This window comes from Acyrthosiphon pisum, chromosome X (assembly GCF_005508785.2).
Source record: "Acyrthosiphon pisum isolate AL4f chromosome X, pea_aphid_22Mar2018_4r6ur, whole genome shotgun sequence".
In the NCBI taxonomy this organism is placed as follows: domain Eukaryota; kingdom Metazoa; phylum Arthropoda; class Insecta; order Hemiptera; family Aphididae; genus Acyrthosiphon; species Acyrthosiphon pisum.
In genome coordinates this window covers 28,761,806-28,776,346 of record NC_042493.1, presented here as the reverse complement: position 1 = coordinate 28,776,346, position 14,541 = coordinate 28,761,806, and the positions used below count along the sequence as shown (strand labels likewise).

The window sequence follows — 14,541 nt, the reverse complement described above, 5'->3', positions numbered from 1 at the left end:
CTTAGTTGCATGTAAAACTATACGCAATGTAATTACTTTTTGTTGGACCGATGTCAAACGTTCCATTAAACTAAAGACAATGTAACGTCATATACGATAAAACATCAAAAAAATGTTTCGTGATTTCTGCAGTAAGTATAGATGAAAATCATATGAACAAATAAAGTAAATTTGTTAAAGGTCGTTCGATTCGTACAGGTACCATCTCGTATATTATATTATGATAGCATATCATTTTTATTTAGTTTGTCGAAATTAGATTTCGAAGATGGCTTGTTTGTTCGTACAGACGTGGAATTGAAAAATCTTTCAATAATGGTTGATATAATAATACTTATACGAGTATAATTGGCAATATAATAAAAACTTTAGTTATAAAAACGAGAAGTATAGCGTATTACTATAGTAGGTATACATTATACTATAATACCTACTTTTTAGGTAGGTAGTTTGTTATAATGGGTATTGAGTATGGTATAATATTATATTATTATGGCGTTGCGATTTATTTTTAAATAAAGTTATAAGAGGCAAGAGCTTGTATAATATAAAATATAGACACTGCATGTATATTTAACCCCGTATATTATTACTGAAAAACCATTATTTTTTTTACATAAAATATTATAATAATATTGTTATCATATGAAAAATGCAAAACATCAACAAGTATAAATGTTGAATCGCGTACCATATAATATAACATAGAATTACATAGCCATATAATGAGAGTTGTTCTACTAGGTACCTATGTAATATTATAATAAGGAGTAAGGACACAGGAAAAAATGATAAAAAAAGCATTCATATTTTTCTGTTTTAAGTAACTACGCGTAATGGATAACGAAGTCAACTCGTTTTGTGCACATATAAAATAATGTTTGCTCGCATCGAACTATTTTGACGAATTAATGGTCGAATGAAAAAGTTTTTACGCATAATTAATATAATTGCAGTACAAGCAATATATTAAACGATTATACATGAAAAAAAAAAATTAAAATAAGTATGTAGATATACTATAGATTTTAAGAAGACGCAGCGATAATGATTACAGAAAGTTCTGCGTTGACACGATTTCAGTGAAATAATAAGAAAATCTAATGATTAAAAGATGTTTTGAATTTAAATACATTTTATTATTATAATGGTCCAGCTCAAGTGTTGCCGTATTGGTACTACTTAAGAATGCAACGTTTGTTCAAAATCAAGTCGAAATTATAATGTCGGTTGTAACAGATGATATTTTGTACAGACCAATAGACCATACTACAATGTTTTTATTTCATTGTTTTGAAAGAAGTAATAATTATCAATGTTTGTTTTTCAGAGGTTATTGCTCAAATAAAACCAAAAGCTGTCTTTTTTTCAAATGCGACACAAAAAATAATATTGTGTCAAAACATCTTATAGATTTTACCTGGATTTTACCAAACAAAAAGAGATGCGTATTGTTATACCAGACTTTCAGTGGGGGTGGGAAGTCATGAGCATAACATTTAACTATCCTTTCCGCTTTCAAATTATTTTGAACTGTAGCGGATATATACCTAACTACATACATCACATACTATATGTAAGCACAGGAGGTGTATTTAATGTATATAGGAACTATTAGGAACACGCGAAGCTATTTCGAACAGTGTATTACATGTTTCTCGTCTTTCCAGTAGCATCAGCATGGTAGCATGGGGTTGAAATGACAGTGGGAGGGGGTTGAAAAGCATTCCTAAGGGCTGTGCGAGAGGAGAGCGCAGCCGATTTTTTCCCCTTTTCGATTTTAATTAGGCGAACGTAAACTTGACGGCGTAAAAAAACGCGAACGATGGGAAAACGGGGTAAGTATAACGAGTGGGTTCGGGAGTGACGTCGTGTCGGCTGCAGAGGGTGCAGCAGCACGTGAAGGGGTGGTAGGGTGAAAACGGCCGTTTTGGCAGCAGAGTTTAGCGCACACACACACACACACACACACACATGTGTGTGGTGCGGTGGCGGGTCCCTACCCTCGAATACCCGGCCGGGCGAGCGCGTTTTCCCACTCGCCTCCGCCGCAGCACTACCAACCGCTGCGCGCGCGTCCGCTCGTCTCCGGACCACGTCCGCGGGGACTTTCCCGGCGATGCGGCGGTTTCACCGGCAGCCAGTCGGACGCCGTCGGAGCGCGTAAACCGGGGTGGAACCAGTGGTGGGGTTGTTGCGATAGGGGTGCGGTTGGGGGGGAGTGGCGCAGAGTGAAGTGATGAGCGAGCAGGGAGCGAGGGAACGGAGCGATATAGGTGGCAGCGAGGTAGTATAATATAATATAATATAGACACGGGGGGTGGAGCCCACGGTTGACCATGTGGACCGCGCGCGCCGGTCGACGACGGCGGACTCGGCACGGCTCCGGTCGCAATAATATTATAATAATAATAAGAATAATAGTAATAATAATAATATATAAAGGATGCGGCGGCGCGCGCGCGTCGAGCGATCCCGGCCGGGCTCCGCCGTCGGAGGGATGCTCGTGTCGTCGGCGGCGTCGTCGTCATCGTCGGCTCGGGCAGACGTCCGACGAACAGTGTACGCCCGGCACGCCTGCCGCGTGCACCTACCACTTGCAGCTGGGACCGGAACCGGAACGCAACTCCACACGCCGAACACACTCCGCGGGAGCGAAGACGATACTGAAATTATAATTATATTATATCGAAATAAATTATTATTATCATATTGTTTGACCCGATGTTAGATTGTTGTCATCGTCATAATTATATTATATAATCGTATTTTTATATTTTATGTTATTATCAATTCTTCTCATTATTATTCTTCTTGTTATTATTAGTATTATTATTGTTATTATTATTATTTTTTTTTTTTCAAAATTTATCGTCGACTTCACTATACAATTTATATATTACAACATATTATCATTATCGTCTTCGTCGTCGTGCCACTGGACTTAGCTCGGAAGGTAAATATGATAATATAACGCGTCTGATGACAAAATATACAATATTATAATATTATAATATTATCAGACCGCAGAGGATGAGAAAACTAATTTTTTTTTCAAATGACAATTTTATTCGATATTATACTTATGATTTTAAACAGTCTTCTGTTTGTAAGATAGGTGTATCTATATGCTCGTTCGTTTACACTTCTCTGCGGTGATAATAATAATATTTATGTAATTTATGCGTAAAATGTGTGTGCGAGGCGAAAATATCTATATTACAGTATTATTATTCATACTTTTTATTATCTTCGAAAGCTTTCACTCCCACCTTCGACTTTTAGTTTTCAGACATAAAAGATGATGTAGTTACCACAATAATTGTATCTTCTATAATAATATGTTCCTAGGTTTTAATTTGTAAATGTTTAAAGCCTTAGAGGTATTATTATCGAACGTTAAAATAAACGCCTCGCTTACACTTCTAGTTAATATTATGCTTAATATTATTTGATTTAGATATGTTTTTTCGTATGATACCAACCATTTTGGTATATTTATTTGTTGATGTTATATTATATGACGTAGGTACTTACTTGTAATTGTTATACTAACTACAATACAAACCTAACCTACTGCATATTATATTCAAGACCCTCGACCGAAATACTGATAAGGACAAAATTATAATTATGTTGTTTATTCTTCATACCTAATTGTACAAAATACCTGCGACACTTATCACTTATCACCTCGTTCATATCCTATCTTTGTGTTGTATTCGTTTGAATTATATTGTTTCGAAGAGGACGCCACACCCGCATGTCTTGTCTTACAAACGTATATCACAGAAAATGTTCGTATTAGAGTGAATTTACCATTAGAACACATACATTTATGTAAATTAATCTGTTATTTCGTGTCAGGTTTTTTGATATTTCAATTTTATAGCTTGATATGAGTATGCGAAATATCATAGATCAAAAAGCTCATATCTCGCTTTAAATTAAAAAATCGGAAAAAAATTAAAACTAAAAAATTGAAAATGTCCATTGCGTTTGACGATATAACTATTCAAGTCAATTCACTGTTATTATTAAATCAACACAATATTGTAACTGCTGCTCGCCAATTGTCTGTTTTGTTTGTTTCTAAAACGTAGACAACACAATATGCGGGATTCTGAACGAACTGTCGTAGTCTTTGCATTAATTCGTATTTCGTATTTCGTTTTAGGTACTTATAATCGCTTATATGCGATATTATATTGGTAAGTTATTAATTATTATTTACTATAGTATATAAACACCTTTTAACATAATTATATTGCAGTATATAGTTTAAAATAATATATAATATATGTTTATTATTTTATATGCTTTTCTAGTTATAAGAATATTTATAAATTGGTGTTCATTGCATAGCGTCTTACTTAATATATTATTTTTTGTACTAATATAATTTTAATTTAATATTTTTTGCCTTTATGGTTACCTATAGGTTAGGTTAGTAGCTACTAATCAAAGACAATTTAACTTAAAATAAATATTTATTTTATAAATTATACTTAGCTCAATATTTAAAAAAAATATATATTATATAATCTCAAAAAGAATGGAAACATAAACAATTTAACAAAAACTTTACGCCACAAATACCGAAACGATTTTAATAAGTACTATTGAAATATTTAAACTATAATAATAATTGTATATATTGTATATAATTGTATATATTAATTATGAATGTCCTGTTTAAAATGGAATTAAACTTTTTAATTAACCATATTTTCTTCTAATCATGATACTATGGGTATTTATTATTTTACTTTTTACATGATTTAAAAATAAATATTATTATTTCCATGTAGGTAATTTTTTTTTTGAACAGAATTAATATTTTGTATTTATTTTGATGAAATAAACATTGAATAATAAACATAATATGTTGGATAGGTACAAAACTAAAATAATTTTTTTCAACGTTCTAATAGGTACGTGTTAAAATAAATATATATATAATTTTTGACAAAAAAATAACGTTTTGGTTTTTAAAAAATCGTTTAAAGGAAAACGGAATATGAATATAATATATAATATATATAATATAACATGAATATAATGCACATTATTGTGACATACAATAGAAATTTAGGTAATTGGCCTGTGGTCCCAACATCTCAATCATAATTTTATAATAGTAAGAAAATACCATTTATTCATTGGAATTAATATTATTACAGTGTTAAATTAATCATATTATATAATATAAAATTTTATGAATTATGATGCTATATGAAAATATCAGGTATCGTTTATTAATGAAAAATAATGGGACAATTATAACTAATATCATAGTGTAGAATATTTTTTTTTTCTAGATCATGATGTATTACTAAATTAATCAAAACTTTGGTTTTATGGGATATTTTAATTTCTCATGTTTTTAGTTGAAAATCAATACCATAATGTATCTATCTATTTAAGCACAATATGTTTTACGTGTATAATTGTTATATTATTATACATTTTATTCTTATTTTAAAACCTTTTTTATTTTCCTATGTATTTTATTGATTTTATAAGTAGGTATATGTGTAATTTATAAGATTATATATATAAAAATAAAACTTTTAAAATATATCAAGCATCCCGTACAACTCGGAAGTTAATTTTCTCATTTATTAGAGTTATTAACTATACAATAAAGGTACTACGTCGTTCCATCGATTTTCCACAAACTCGTTAGAATATTTAAATATTAACCCCTTATGTTATTTGATACAAAATTATAAAACATTTTTCTATTTTACTTAAAGATCAAAATATTCAACATCTACATTTCCAAAAATCCTTAATTATTATCTTAATTATACTACGGTATATGATTTATTCATATCTAAATTGTATAAACTAACTTTTGTGTGAATTGAAAAGCCCAAAATGTTGTTAGACTTTGTAAATATGTATAAACATAAAAAAAAATATAATAAAGATTTAATAACACTTATTATTATTATATACAAAATATTGGGTAGGATAGATAAAGTTTAGGTTTAATAAAAATTATTATTTATTATACAAATATACATAACCAATATATTATAATTTATAAGTATTAAGGTATAGTTAAATTCATAAAACCAATTTCAAAATGCTAATTTTTTTGATAGGACTCATTTTTTATAATAAAATAAACACAGTCCGTTCCAATCTATTCATATTAATATATTAAAAAAAGGTTCAACTTTTTGCAAAATCAATTTTATCTTTTAGTTTCAACATTTCGATCTCCCATAAATACCATCAACCCGTAGGGCTATATAAACAATTTTGCCATCAGCTGTTGAAAGTTTTGACAGTCAAGTTTATTAACATATTATTATTGCAGTATCACTCAAATGTCTAAAAAATGAATTTCATAACAATATTTTTTTCATACATATTATAGACCTTCACTATATCGTGGAAAATGGATTAAAAATATATATATATTTTTTATTTTTATATTTTAAAAGCATAATATAGTTAAATATAATAAAATAATATTTTACATGGAATTTTGAAATTGTTAGTTCATTAAATTGCTTTATACCTATTTACTAATGAAATTAATTAAATAAATATTTCATATAAAGTTCAAATCAAAACTTATTTATGAAATTTGTATTGAAAATATTGTTTTTGCAATAGTTATTTAAAATGTTTTTGTCTTATAAAAATCCTTTAAGTACATTTATTTCTAAATGATAATAATATGATTCAGAACGTTAAACTATAATTCTCAAATAAATGTTTAACACACCCATATATATGCGTTGTTTATTTAATACATAATATTGTGTAGTATGAGAATTTATTTAGACTTCCGGCCCGTAGAAATATACATATTTTTTTACTGTTTGAACGTTCTGTACGCAATACCACCATGAAAGCACTATTTCTGTTTATGGCTCGTTAGGTTAACATAACTTACGTAGTTTTACCATTTACAATGGAAAAATTCATAATACATTTTTGTAATACGTAACATACTAACAAGACTAAAAAAAAATAGATCTTTTATATCAATACATAGTTTGAAATATCCTATAAAAATGTCTATCGAGAGTATTTTTTTTTAATTGTTATCTTTTGCCACGCAGTAAAAATAATTACGAAGGAACTGCGTAAGCTTAGAACTTTTAATTTCTGTAGAATACAAATTATTATTGCACTAGATGGCGCTTGAAGTCCGAGATTACGAACAAGTAAAATTGAGATTAATATCTTAAATTGTTTTAGCTTTTTTGGTGACGAGTCTCGCCAGCTGAGTGTAGTGTAAAAGGTTATTTTAGACCATGGAATATAATTAAGCTTAAATCTTTGGAGATGGGTACCTATTATACTTTTTAGATTTAATTATAACCCAACTGTATTAATCAGTTGCCGGCGTGTGATTTATTACTCGGCATTTATCATCCCGTCACGAATACCAATGGTTTCCACTTAAACGTTATTGATACGCACCTAAACACCAGTTAAATTGGACAATATTTTTCATGTGGATTCAATCTTATAGAAGACTAAATTAAGTCTGATTATCAAAATCAATATGTTTAACTTATGTCAACTTATAAATTATAGATAGTGCATTTAATTAAAACAATATTGTAAAAGTACCTGTGATATAATATTACCTGTATTATATATTATTTACCTATTAAATTTTACAATTTTTTAATATACAACTAAAATTTAGTATAAATTAAATTTTAATGCCCCATATAGTATTTTACAAATATGTTTTTATATGTTGAAAACGTACCTATTATTGTTGATCATTTAGTGCGAGAAAGCAATTTCACTTTTATGAATCTTTCGAAGTTAAAAATCAATATCACTCAGTTTTTAATGAATATATATTATAATACATTTTTATGAAAGTTGAAAGGTAATCAGAAATAGCTTTAATCAGAAGAGTATAGTTATTGATTATACATCTACAAATCGTCAGTTTAATAGGATATTATCTACTATCAAGTCTTTTGAATACCTCACATAGGCCAATTTAAGTTTTGAGATGGTGTTAATAGCTGTGGTTTACCCATCGTGTTTTCACATAATTATTAATAATTATTAAGTTCAAAGTTTAAAATCAATTACAGCCATGACTATAATTATGGTAGGTTACTTTTGCTTTGAAAATTGCATATTATTATTACATTTATAAGTTTATTGATCAGTTTAATTATACGTTTCATGTACATAATACAATCAAACAATAAATGTACACAGTACATCGACACTTATTTTCATTGTTTGTATAGTTTTATTTCAATTACTATTGTAATAGATATTTTAATAAACTTACTTCCGTATTGAATCAATTACTATGTTACAAAATTATAAAAGTCTACCTCGTTTTAATTAGTATCTATGTCGATGTAGGTATTAGGTATTAAAACACTATTGTTACTCAAATTTGTAATTTTTTTCTGAATCAATTAGCATTTTAAAATAAATCATATTTTTATTCTTTACAAGCGGATATCCTTTTTAAAACTATATTTCATATTGGCTTACATTTTTATCGGTCGTGTGTTGAATAAATATTTATTGGTGCAATGCGCACATCGTTATACACGTTTTCTAAATAAGAGCGAAAAATGTATAAACATAATATGAATGTTTAAAATAAATTGTTTATTAAAATACTTACGAATTCAATTTCTCAATTATAACTTCAAATATCTCAATCACAATTCTACCTATTGTTATTTATTATATTGCACTCAATATTATTACACTTAGAATACATTTTATTATAAAAACAAAATAATTTTAGATTTTTGTTAATAGGTAGGTAGGTAGCTAGTATAGGTACTAGGTACTATAGGTTCTATTAAGATGTATTTTCTATTTTTTAGAATTATCTTATACAATACATTTTTCCATAACTAAACTCTTACCTACGATGAAAACTAATTTTTCAAATTAAAATCATGAAATAAGTATAAATAAGTACTATTTAACGATCGTACCTATAAATACATCTTTACCATTTTTACTTTGGATAATAGACATTTTTAATTAACTTATAAATTATTTCAATAACAATATAGGTAAGAAATATATTAAAATCGTTTACCAAAATCAATACGCTTATCAATTTTTTTTCAACAAAAGTTCTTTGAAAATTATTCTTGATTTAAAGATGTGGCGATTCCTGATTGAATAGTATGTGCTACCTATGTCAAGTGCCTATAGTGATTACAAACAATTGACCCCTAACTGATTTCCATTGAAACCGTAGACGGAAACCCAAACGTAATATTGTCTGTCATCTGAGTGAAATAAACGTATTTGCAACAATTAGAAAATACGAAAAATAGAGTTTTGAGGGTTTATTATATTGTGTTGTGGAGTTTTGGGATAACTCTTCAAAGTGTAAACATGTTAATTACAAAACAATAATATATAATAATCATATTTATCACACGAAATAATAAGCAGCCATTTAGATACTATTTAGTTAGTTATTGCATGTTTCTGAAGGCTTTACCTACACTGAAGTAAAATACATAAGTTAATTTTGGTGCTTCTATTGATGTGACAGTTTTTCGCAATGCGTAGAGCCCTCATCAGCACACTCAAAGGGTAATAAAAACACTACAGTGAATGTAAGTTAGAGAAATATGCGCTCTCGGGGATATTTTCAGATGAACATCATTGACCAAACAAGAGTGTATTACGCGTAGGTAGGAACACATAATAATTATATGTGGCAGTGACATGACAGTCCTTTGAAAACAATAACGCTTTACATTTAATTCTAGTTTTAGTACCTTAGTACCTACCTGGCTACCTACCTACCAACATAATATCGAATTTTCTCGTTTAATTTTCTAAAAATATCGACCATATTTTACCTACCCCCACCCCGCCATCATCATATTATTATACAATTATAATAACCGTAAAACAAACGTAACTAATGTAACTATATAACTGTAATGAGATTACGTGGTGTTCATATTTTTAAAATGTGGAAAGAATAATTATTTTTATATAAGTTGTTCGAATAATAATATTTCCCTGCCCAACGGTCGGTATGTTTCATTATTTTTTAAAAACTTACTCGGTACGAGGTTTCTTATCGTTATTCTTTCACATAACCTACAACATATTAGGTTCCTATATTATGTTTTTTTTAAATACAAAAAGCTAAATAATATTACCCCTGATTCGATAGATAAACTGTTTATAGTTGTTATTTTATTAATTCTAATAACTTTTGATTCGATTTTTTCAACATACATTTTTATACGTAGGTATACAATAATTTTGACTATATGATTTAGAATTTAATTTTTGTCTTGCAAATATGTCTCTTAGATGACTAATAGCTAATAAGTAGTGGACTTGTATATCTCATCAAATATAATTAATTATTAGATTATTTCCTGCAAATAATTAATAGTAAATCGTGTTTTATACAGCAAGCATCACAAGTAAAAATAAGTTTTTCATATTCTTAATTTTAGAATTTTTATGTTCAAAAACATTGAGTTATTTAAACAACTTTCTTTAAATAATGTTACAATAAAATTTTATTTTATTTTTATTCTTTTTCATTGTCAAAATGTATTGAAAGCTATATGGTAATGTAAAACCCGAATAATCAGACAGAACGAACAAAATAATATATTCTATCTAATCACAAAACTCGTTTAAATCGTATTTACAGTATAAGTTAAGCTTTTATATCCCCCAGCCGTCTAACAGTAAACTTAATAATTTCTAAAATCGATTTAAAACTAAAGTAAGACGAAGGACTTAGGATACACAATATACTATTTCGACAATGCACATTTATTTTTATTTCTGGTCAGTAAAATAGTTTTAAATAAAAGTCAAGAACAACGTAGTGTTTTTAGAAATAGAAACTTCTTTACATTATGTTAAGCTAAGTATAATCTATTAATTGAATGTCTTTTTTTATGTTGAATGCAATTGTATTCCAACATTGTGTATCGTTTTTAAATATTTCTTTGTACATGCAATTAAAAAAAACAAACTTAGTCACATCATTTATAATATATACTGCAATGGTATTTTGTTTTTTTTTTTTTTGTTTATAAGGTAAATAACAAACTGATGTACCTTTTTTTTTTATTTAATAAAAACATTAATTTTGAAGTTACTTAAGTAGATACCTATATTACATATTCAAATGCTTTCAACAGTTTTAATTTCTAACCTATATCTGATCTTATATTTTAGCGATATAAAATACGTAAGTTTGTAGAAGATGGACAAGTTATGACTTTACGATGGATACCTTTTCGTATAAGGTATTTGTTTTAAATATATAAAATTAATATTATCAAACATTTAAGTAATTTACATAATTAGATTACCTAGTAGAATAATACACTATGATGCATATCTTAATAATAGGTAATCCATTCTTATCGCATTCATATTAAAATTACGTAATATAAGTTGACAATGTTCTGACATGATGTTTGGCCGTATGTATAGATCAAACGTTTATTTCTCATTAACATCAAACAAACCCCATTATAATATTTATATTTAATAACATGAAATGAGGTGAATTCGCATGATGTATTTTTTTGTGCAGGCTTTCGTTTTATTTCAAACGCAGTGTTTTATCTTCTTAAAATTTATTTTTAACATTTTGATATAATATTATAAAGTTCACATAAAACAAGCTAACATAATAATATATTATTCACACAGGATTTTCAAATGTCCTCGCTACATAATCTTCTAGATTTTCTACTGTTTTCTAAAATATTGTAAAATCACATATAGGTAAGTACCTAAAGGTATATTATTCATATTAACGTTTTCTGTCCTTCGTAAGGAAATGCTTTTAACAACTGTACATATTGCTCAATTTTATGTAATATCTGTACTTACATTTTTTGCTTAGTATTTCGGCTTAAATTGTTTTTATTAAAAATACACAATTCTTTATTAGGGTAATAGCAGTTCATAACATTTTATTCGAGCCCACAATTTATGTACAGAATACATTTTTTGTAGAATGAAATTGTATGTAGGTAGGTACTATGATAATTGTAGATATAAAATAACAATTGAGTTCTAAGTCATTCGACGATTTTATAAAAAAAAATCATTCGTTACAAATAAGAGTCATCATTAATGATTCACATAATATAATAGTATTTTTGAACATCTTAAAATATAATTACAAGCCATTTATTACAATATTAAATTGACGAAAGAAATTACTATAGGTACTAAATGGAAACATTAGAGGAGTAGTATTGTTCAGACAAAGCCTCTTCTGCTGTCGGTTATACAGGAAAACAAAATGGAAACATCAATGAGCTTTCGTGTATTTAAGTAGGTACCTACCTAGATATTGTTTGTATTTTTGTTTGTAAATCTAAAGCAAAATGTACTTGAGTTATGGTAAAAAAAATAATAGCAATTAATAATAAATTCAAGTATTTGTACGCAAGAACTCGTATTAGTTATTTGTGAAACGTATTACAATAAGTATTGATTCACCCCATTAAAATATAAATGCTGGGAATTTATTTTCCTCAGTTTTGTTCTGTATTACTTACAATTTATATTATGATACAATGCCAGCCAGTTCTTTAAATTAAAAATATGAACACAAAAAATTATAAATAGCAACAGAAAATTATATTAAAAATCAATTTTCTACCCTCACATTATTATTTCTTTATTTTATATTGTATAGTAATATTTTGAAATTACTTATTCTTCATTAAAATTTGAGTATATTTTTAAAAGATTTAAATGAAATATATATTTTCAAATGAACAAAGTGTGAAATGTGAATTGAATTTTTATTTCAAATGACTTTCAATAGATTTTAAACTCATTGTACGAGCATCAAGGGTGTTCTGACATAAATAATTAAAATCTTCGTTATTGTTCATTATTTCTATTTTAGAATCAGAAATAAAAAATAATAATAACTATGTATAAAAACAGTCGACAATATTATATAAGCCAAATTTGTTTTTCAGTAAATTAAAAAACCTTAGAGGGAAAACATTATGTAAATAATCGCAATTTAATTGCAAAGTATTGAATCGCATATAAATCAAAATGAGAAAATGGAGAATAATTGAACATAGTTATTATATTAATATCGTCTCTCCATTCTTGGAGTATATTGCATGAATATTTGTTCGAAAATTTATCGGTTAATTTTTTTTTTTTTTGTCATTGTATCATAATTAAAGTGAACAACATCGTTTGTCAATATTATAACATTTGCTATCAAATGTTTGTTTTAGATATTAGATAGCGCACAATACCGTCGAAAATAGCAGACCGTTCCGGAGATTCGTACCTACCCGAAGTGTGTTCATGGTGTTAACGTGCGACCACACCGGTTATATGTTACGACATGTTACATTAAGGCGCATTCACAGCTACGTCATGTGTCGTGTCGTGCGAGGGCTTTGTCATTATATGGTTACGACTGGTAACCAATATGGTTTAAAAGTTGAGCATAAGTCAATTCTTGGTATACTCGGTTGCACCTTGGTTATTACATGATACCAAAAAAGTAATATCCAATCACGATACGATTTGATTGACATGACACGACACGACACGACACGACACACGACGCAGCAGTGAACCCAGCTTTATTGTTTAGACATCAAGGCTCATTCAATATCGCAGCAGTAAAAATTCGCTCCTTGCGTTCACTGTTGAGCCTATATGTTGTTAATATGAATCATAAGGCACGCGGTGAATGCCAAGATCGAATGAACATTTCCGCACAATTAACCAACCTTCTGTACTTATTGTTAGGTAAACATTATTATTATAATTATTATGTTATCCCGTACAATAATCAATATATTGTAATTATTTATGTTTTTGAAATGTATTTATTAGAAAGTTAGTTATTGAAACCGTGTATCGATCTTATATTATAGTCCTTAGTGCATTTTTTATAATTTATATTTTGTGAATATATAATACTTCTGTGCATATTAATATTATTATAGAACTGTTGTATAATATTTTCTGTATCTATACATTTGCTCAGAGCCTGTTTAGAATATTATAGCTACATTTCATAAATATTATACAATATTTTATCGACGAATAAACACAATTACAATTATACAATATGATTCTATATTATAATCGAAATGAAAAAAATTATAAATATCGATATACCTGTGCAGACGCTTTAAATTCCACCGATGTACAGGTACTTAGTCAATCTTATGACCGAATTTTAAAACATGTTAATTCCACCAACACGTTTTATTTTTACCTACACAAATAAATGAAACTCAATCGTTATAACTCAAAAAGAAAAAACCTAAATTTGTAAATTGTTTATGAAAAATTATATTTAATATAATTAATATTCATAATAATAGAAAAATTAAAAATAAATTTGCATACTTCGATGAGGTAGGTAGGTAATATAATAAATAATAATACATTTCGAAATTTTAAAATTACGCTTAACAGGTTTTATTAGAAGGAAACGTTAAGTTACAAATATATATCTAATTAGAAAATAATCAAACATTCGCAATTTTACACAAATTTGGA

The 14,541-nt window shown here is 27.8% G+C and overlaps 1 non-coding gene across 1 annotated transcript; it reads left to right on the top strand.

Moving 5' to 3' along the window:
• Positions 1-13,666: 13,666 nt before the first annotated feature.
• Positions 13,667-13,726, top strand: Mir124 (microRNA mir-124). Its single transcript, NR_040132.1, has one exon. It is a non-coding gene; the product is annotated as a microRNA mir-124 (primary transcript).
• Positions 13,727-14,541: the final 815 nt, after the last annotated feature.